This window comes from Sphaerodactylus townsendi, linkage group LG02 (genome assembly GCF_021028975.2).
Source record: "Sphaerodactylus townsendi isolate TG3544 linkage group LG02, MPM_Stown_v2.3, whole genome shotgun sequence".
Classification (NCBI taxonomy): Eukaryota; Metazoa; Chordata; class Lepidosauria; order Squamata; family Sphaerodactylidae; genus Sphaerodactylus; species Sphaerodactylus townsendi.
In genome coordinates this window covers 131,657,822-131,664,472 of record NC_059426.1, presented here as the reverse complement: position 1 = coordinate 131,664,472, position 6,651 = coordinate 131,657,822, and the positions used below count along the sequence as shown (strand labels likewise).

At 37.8% G+C, this 6,651-nt stretch overlaps 1 long non-coding RNA gene across 2 annotated transcripts; it reads right to left on the bottom strand.

Moving 5' to 3' along the window:
* Positions 1-1,334: 1,334 nt before the first annotated feature.
* On the bottom strand, positions 1,335-6,651 carry LOC125427524. 2 transcript variants are annotated; one of them, XR_007243703.1, is made up of 4 exons: positions 5,741-6,651; positions 4,469-4,545; positions 2,560-2,614; positions 1,335-2,168 (listed from the first exon to the last, which is right to left on the bottom strand). It is a non-coding gene; the product is annotated as an uncharacterized LOC125427524 (long non-coding RNA). The 2 variants fall into 2 exon arrangements; XR_007243702.1 differs by having other exon boundaries at positions 1,335-2,614.

Below are 6,651 nucleotides of genomic sequence, written 5' to 3'. Positions count from 1 at the left end.
ATCAGGTATAATTCTTGGAGAACTCCAGGCCCTACCTTCACTTCTCATTGTTGCTGTTTCTTGAGAGCTAAGATTATCAGCTCCAGGCATGGGAAAGCATACCATAGTGAATCCATTGGCTGCCCAGCTGAAGGAGAGGTAGCAGTTGCAAGGCAGAAGAAGGCCAGTTACCTTTAAATTTGTCACTCCTTGCAAGTCAGCTGGTAGAGTGGAAGGATAGCAATAGGAAAGGTCTGCCATTGGCCCAGCACCACCAGCAACACAGCAGTAGATGTGAATATTGACTTGTGGCTGGGGTGAGAAAACTTACTGCAGGATTTTCACTTCCCTTTAAACTGACCCTGCCGGTTCTAAGAGCAGCAGAAGGAGTGGCAGTAGAGGGATGGGACTATCAGTGAGTCAAAGGCACATGCTAGTTAATACCCTTGAAGAACTCAAAAGGAGAGAACATTAGATTAACAACAGTGGTTGTCAAGGTAACTTGGAAGAATCCTACCTTTTGAGTTCTTCAAGGGTATTAACTAGCATGTGGATACATGATAGAGCTCACTGCTGAGAGACATTAGGGACTTGGACTTTCAAAGTGGACTTTTGCTTGCCAAAGTTTCCTGGGAATATTTAGCTATGGACTAAAAGGATAGGTTACCTCATGGATTAGTCACTAATTAAGGAATAGGACAATTCTCTCAATGGCAGGCAGAAAGCAATAGAGACACCTGGGTAGTTTTATTAAAACCAGTACTATTTGAATTTGTCCATAAATTAGATTGGAGGCGATGTGGCCCCTTTTGCAAACAGCACCACATTGTGCTCTCAAAGAGATTTTGTCCAAGTGTATGAATAAACAACGATGTGGCAAAAGAGGTTTGATGTAAATGAGTATGAAGTGATTTACTTTAGGGTAAAACCTGCAAATTTCCTATATGCATTGATGGGATCTGAACTGGTAGCGGCTCACAGGAAGGAGATCTTACAATCAAGGTCGACTGCTCGATGAAAAATGTTGACTCAATAATGAACTTTTGTGGTGAAAATCAATCAGTGTCAGCATCTAAGAAATAATAAATTTGGGGTGGTTTCTATGGCATTTTACTGAGGTCACTTTCCTCCTCAAACCTCATCTCCCAAGACTTCCATCCCTAAATTTCCCATCCTGAAGCTGGCAGCCCTAATAAGGGAAAAGGGGAGAGTCTAAGGGGGCTTTCAGGAAATGGAAAGGGGAAATTGTAGGGAAGGGGAAATTAGATGCCTCCCACAAGTTCTTGTGGGTCTTCACTTGTTCCATATATTTGGAAAGAAATGCACATCATCCTCCAATAAAAAGGAAACAGTAATTAACTTTAATAACTGTATTTATTACAACAGGTGCATAAATATATCTGAACAATTATATTGATAAGGAATCCATACAAAAAGGGTGCTTTCTAAAATATAGACAGCCAAATATAATGACCAATGAAGCTATTAACACATATCAGTTTATACCTTAATAACTGCAGTTATGGAAATTAACTTGAAAGAACAACAAAGATCTAATTTAGAAATAATTCACTTAATAAAGCAAATGTCAACAATCCAATATATCCCAGCAAATTTAATGACTGCATTTTTAACATTCAGCAGGGGTTCAGACACAGCAGATAAGTCAGTTCCAAATTATTGTATCTTCACGGTTTGATGATTTGGCAAGACACACATATCAGGCTGAGATGTGGGGTGTTATTCAGGTTTTCTTTGAGATATATATGATATAAAAAGAAACTGCAGTTTCTAATATAAATTTGACTAAACTTACTTCTTTACAGAATGCCAAATGTGAATTACATACTCTGGAAAACACAAGCTGCTTTTGGACAGAAATTGGAACATTTTGAATATAATTAACAGTTGTAAAATGTACTGCAGGATAAAGAAGAATGCTTTGTTGTAGTAGTGGCCTTCATTGTTAAAACAAAGCCTTTCCAGAGTGTACATTTTTAGCACACTCCCTCCCTATATTTACTCCCTTCAATAAAACTTCACTGAAGTCATCTAGCCCTATCAAAGTAATGAGTGGAGCCAAGAATCCATACAGTCCTCCTAAGAACGAGCTTATGGGCCATCCAATGAAGAACCATATGAGAAACCAAATTATGCCCCACACAACACAGGTGGGATTCATTCTGAACCTATTAAAATAAGTACACAAGTTAATTCAAAGAGCACCAGTAATTCAAAGAGCACCAGTAAAACATTTTATCTATATCAATGAGCTTCTAAACATGCCACGTTTTTCACCTCTATTTTTTTATCATTTCAACAAAAATATACAAAAGAATGTTTTCACAGATAAAATTCAACATGAAAATGTAGAACTGGAATAAAAAAATTCGATGTATTAATATAACAAAGAGATCTTATTGTGCGGGCTACAGGCACGTGGAGACTATGCGTGGGTATTGGCATACAGCAACAGATTAGTAGTACCAGAAACCATTTATTGGATGTTTACTGTTTATATTAAAGGATAACAAAGGCTGTCTGTCACATTATTATAAAGAAGGCTCATGGAACACATACTTGTATCTGAAGAGTGGATAAATAGGCCGGTCTAGGTCACAAGGTGGGATATGAACTGAAAAACAAATGGATAAATAAATGATATTTGTATGCCATTAAAGGTTAAAATGAAAAATGAAATGAAATAAATGATATTGCTAGATATGATGACTTTGCTAGGCATTGTTTTACAAATTCTTCTCCAAGTGAAGAGACAAAGTATCATTGTATTTATTGTACAGAAATGAGGAGGCTCAGAAAAATCAAGCTATCTGATTGGATTTCAAATCATGTAACATATTTGTGGTACAACCAGAAGCAACCTCTCCCCAAATCTAGTTAACATTATACCATATTAAAGTAGCACCTTGCAAAAATACATGGCTGATCTCATTCATCCCTGCAACCTTGGAAAGACAGTACATGCAGAACTATGCAACAAGTGACTCCAGAGGCTTAACTCAAGGTTATATTTTATATGCGTACAGTTATGGGTATTCGTGTGTACTTGAATCATCCTAGACTCACTGTTGCAAAAGTGAAGTACTGCCCATTATGACTTCTCTTTTCACACCCTCTCATCAGAGATCCAGACCCTCTACCATGTCAGTTTTTTACTGAGCTGGGAGGGAGATGGGTGAGAGTAGAAGAAAACCAACAGCACATAGGCTGTTTTTCCAAGGCTGCTTCATAGCACAGTAGTGTGGAGAGGTGAGTGTGGTGTCCACTTCTGCCATATATCCAACTGATGAAGTGGGCTGTGATGTATGAAAATTTATACCAAAATAAATGTTGTTAGACTTTAAGAAGCCATTACATTTTTGATGTATTTTTATACTACACACTAATATGGCTACCCGTTTGCACTCCTGGGCTTGACTCGTGTCCCCTTCACTGTGCTATACTTGAGCCCTGAAAAGAAATAACCTCCATTGGGTGAGGGACCAGGGTTGTCTACTCTGGGTCAGGAAATTCTTGTTAAGAAATACCTGAAGGTTTTGGGGGGTGAAACCAGGAGGGAGCACAGTTGGAGAAGGACTTTGGCAGGATATAATGCCAGGTGGAGGTTGACACCTGGAGGGGAGGCCACTAAAATTTCTTTTTAGCCCTTTGCTTGCATTTGGTATGCATATATGAAAACAGGAAGCAATTTAAATATACAGATATCAGATTTCCAAAATGTGAAAAAAGGGCAGATTTAAATGCACTTCTACTGCATTTCTAAAATGGGTGGTGACCATGGAGGAAGATTGATGTAGTCATATTACATCTTTTTTAAGATTACTGGTGAATGTGTTATTTTTAGCTAAGAATTCCAAAAGCAGCTTGCCAAGTGGCAAAAGCACTGCTGAACATAAATAGCTGTGTGATTTTTTTGGGTTTTCATTTTGGTTATTTAATAGTATGGTCAGTGGTGGGATCCAAAAATTTTAGTAACAGGTTCCCATGGTGGTGGGATTCAAACAGTGGAATAGCGCCAATGGGGTTGGGCAGGGCATGACGGGGGTGTGACCGGGCATTCCGGGGGTGGGACATTGCTGGGCGGGGCTGTGGCAAGGACGCAGCCGCTGCCCTGGTCCTTGGGCCAGAAACGAATGCACGCAGGCACAGGCTGCCACGCACGCCAGTGCACCTCCTGCTAGACTGCTTCAAGTTCTGCACGCTACTGCTGAGGAGCAGAATAACTAAAACAAAAATCACGTGGCAAAATCACCAATTAGTAACCCCCTCTCGGCACACACAAAAAATCTGTAACCTACTCTTGGGAACCTGTGAGAACCTGCTGCATCCCACCTCTGAGTATGGTACAATGGTGTATTGTTTTATATTTCCCTGGCTTAGTTTTGAATATGAAAGGCTGAATAAAAATATCATTTTTACTACAAAGAAACCAAGAGTGCACATGCATTTTAAAAAAATAGAACTATACCTTGTTCTGGAATGCACTGTAATCCTTTTCCTAGAACTAGTCTACCCAACAAATTCCACCTGATGCAGGTCTGGTGTCTATTAATAGAATCAAGACATAACAATGTCAGCAAATTAACAAAATAAGCTTTTTCACTCAGTCTTACCAAGTTCTCCTCCATACTACAGCCCCACACAATGTAGGTCCCATGATTCTCAGCATGGCCTTTTTTAGTGACTAAAAAGATGCCTCCTCTCTTTTTCACCAGCAAAAAGATTGGTTGGACCCAAACCCAAGAATATCATACTTAGTCCTGTCAAATATCTGGCCTACAATTTAAGTGGAGGTAGCAATTAAAAAATGACTGTACAAGCAGTACAAAAGGAACTTGTATATGGAAAAATTAAACAAATCCACAGACATATTGATATAAATGTACTTGATAAAAAATATACATTCTAGAAAGTGTCATGGATTTACCATAGTTGCCTCCTTCTAAACTATATGACATGATATGAAAAGTCAATGTGCAACAACTGATGCTTGGTAAGGGGGAAAAGCTTGAAAGGATTTGGGGCAGAATGACTTCTTAAGATTGATTAGACTGTGAAAAACATCACAGATAAGATCAATAATTTTAAAAACATAACAAGAATTAGACATGCCTGAAGTATGAATGCATAAAAGAAGAGTGATTACAGTGCTCAACATAAGAAACAGCTTTTATTATTCACAATACTATGTACTTCTTCATACTTTTAAATTATCATTAAAAAATTTAATCAGATGTTATATGCATAAAACTATATAATTTTCATCACATTGTGGTAAAATAGCAGAATTTAGTTTCTTGTGGAGACAGGGAATGCAGTTCACTAATTTTAAGTATAAATCTGTTACTATCCAGTTCTGATGTCATTCTGAAAATTTATAGATGTTTTGGTTATACAGTAATTACACTTAGCATTTGTACATTTCTCTTCAAATATCCAATATTTAACGATTGTTGTAATCCTTCCTGCAACCATATAAAGTAGATCAGTCTGTTGCAGTTGAAGGGCTAAGGCTAACTAAGAGTAGCTTCCCTAAAGCCATGTAATAAGGTCATAGCAAAGCTGAGACTTGAACCATGCAGTTTATTTCCAAGCCATTGTGTGACTCCAGCTTTCCATACATATGGGTGCATTCCAGTGGTGGAATGGCATAATTCATGTAAACTGGCTATTAATATAGAAAATATTCTGCTTAGCGGTAATTTATAACTACAAGAAAATAGATTAGTAAAAAGCTTACCTCTATGGTGAATGTGGTGGTGAAAAGCCTTGTAAAAGACCTAATTTTATTTGTCCAGGCATTCACTGAAAACTAACAAACAAGCAAAATACCACCAGAAGTATCTTACAAACACGTCTTTGTTCCTCCTCATCAAAGTCAGCTGATCTAACAAAAATGTACCAGAAAGGCAACCACATGCATAGGAAAAATGAGGTCATATACTGAGACAGAGAGACTGGACTCACTAATCATAAGGTTTTTGAATCTAACGTTCATAGTTTTCAATCTAACACAAGCTAGTAAGCAATAAGTATACAAGGTTGTTAAAATACATGCTCTTATTTTGTTCTTATTTGTTTCTGCAGGAAGTTAAATCAGTCTGATTTTATTAGCTTGGTCTTATCACTCACAATGACAGCCTTTACTCCCAAAATTCTGTTATCAACCTTCCATTTCCACAGACTTAATCCAGCAAGCCAGTGCTTACTGCTTGTCAGAAAATCGCATTAAGTTTGATTAGCATATTTATCTATATTTAAAATAATAATGCCTAGTTTGCTATATAAATATGTATGAAGTTTCAGAGATATTCATTCCTTTCTACTTTTCAATTCTTAACTTATTCTCATGAGAGAAGAATTTGGAGGAAGAATATGTCCCTTGAAAAAGGATAATACTTTGCGGGATGATGTGTGCCAATACTAGAGAACAAGGCCTTCTCATTCTCTCTGTTCCTCATAAACTACCTCCTGCACAACCATGATGAACTCTTGGCTATCCCCAGAGGCCTCTCTGAAGTTCATGGTAGTTCAGGAGGAAAAGACTCCACAGTATTTGAACACCTATGTTCTCAAAATAGCGTAGTGTGTGAGCAGTTAAAAAACATCTGCTGCTGAATAAGCCCACAGAACTACCTAATACTGCTTTTG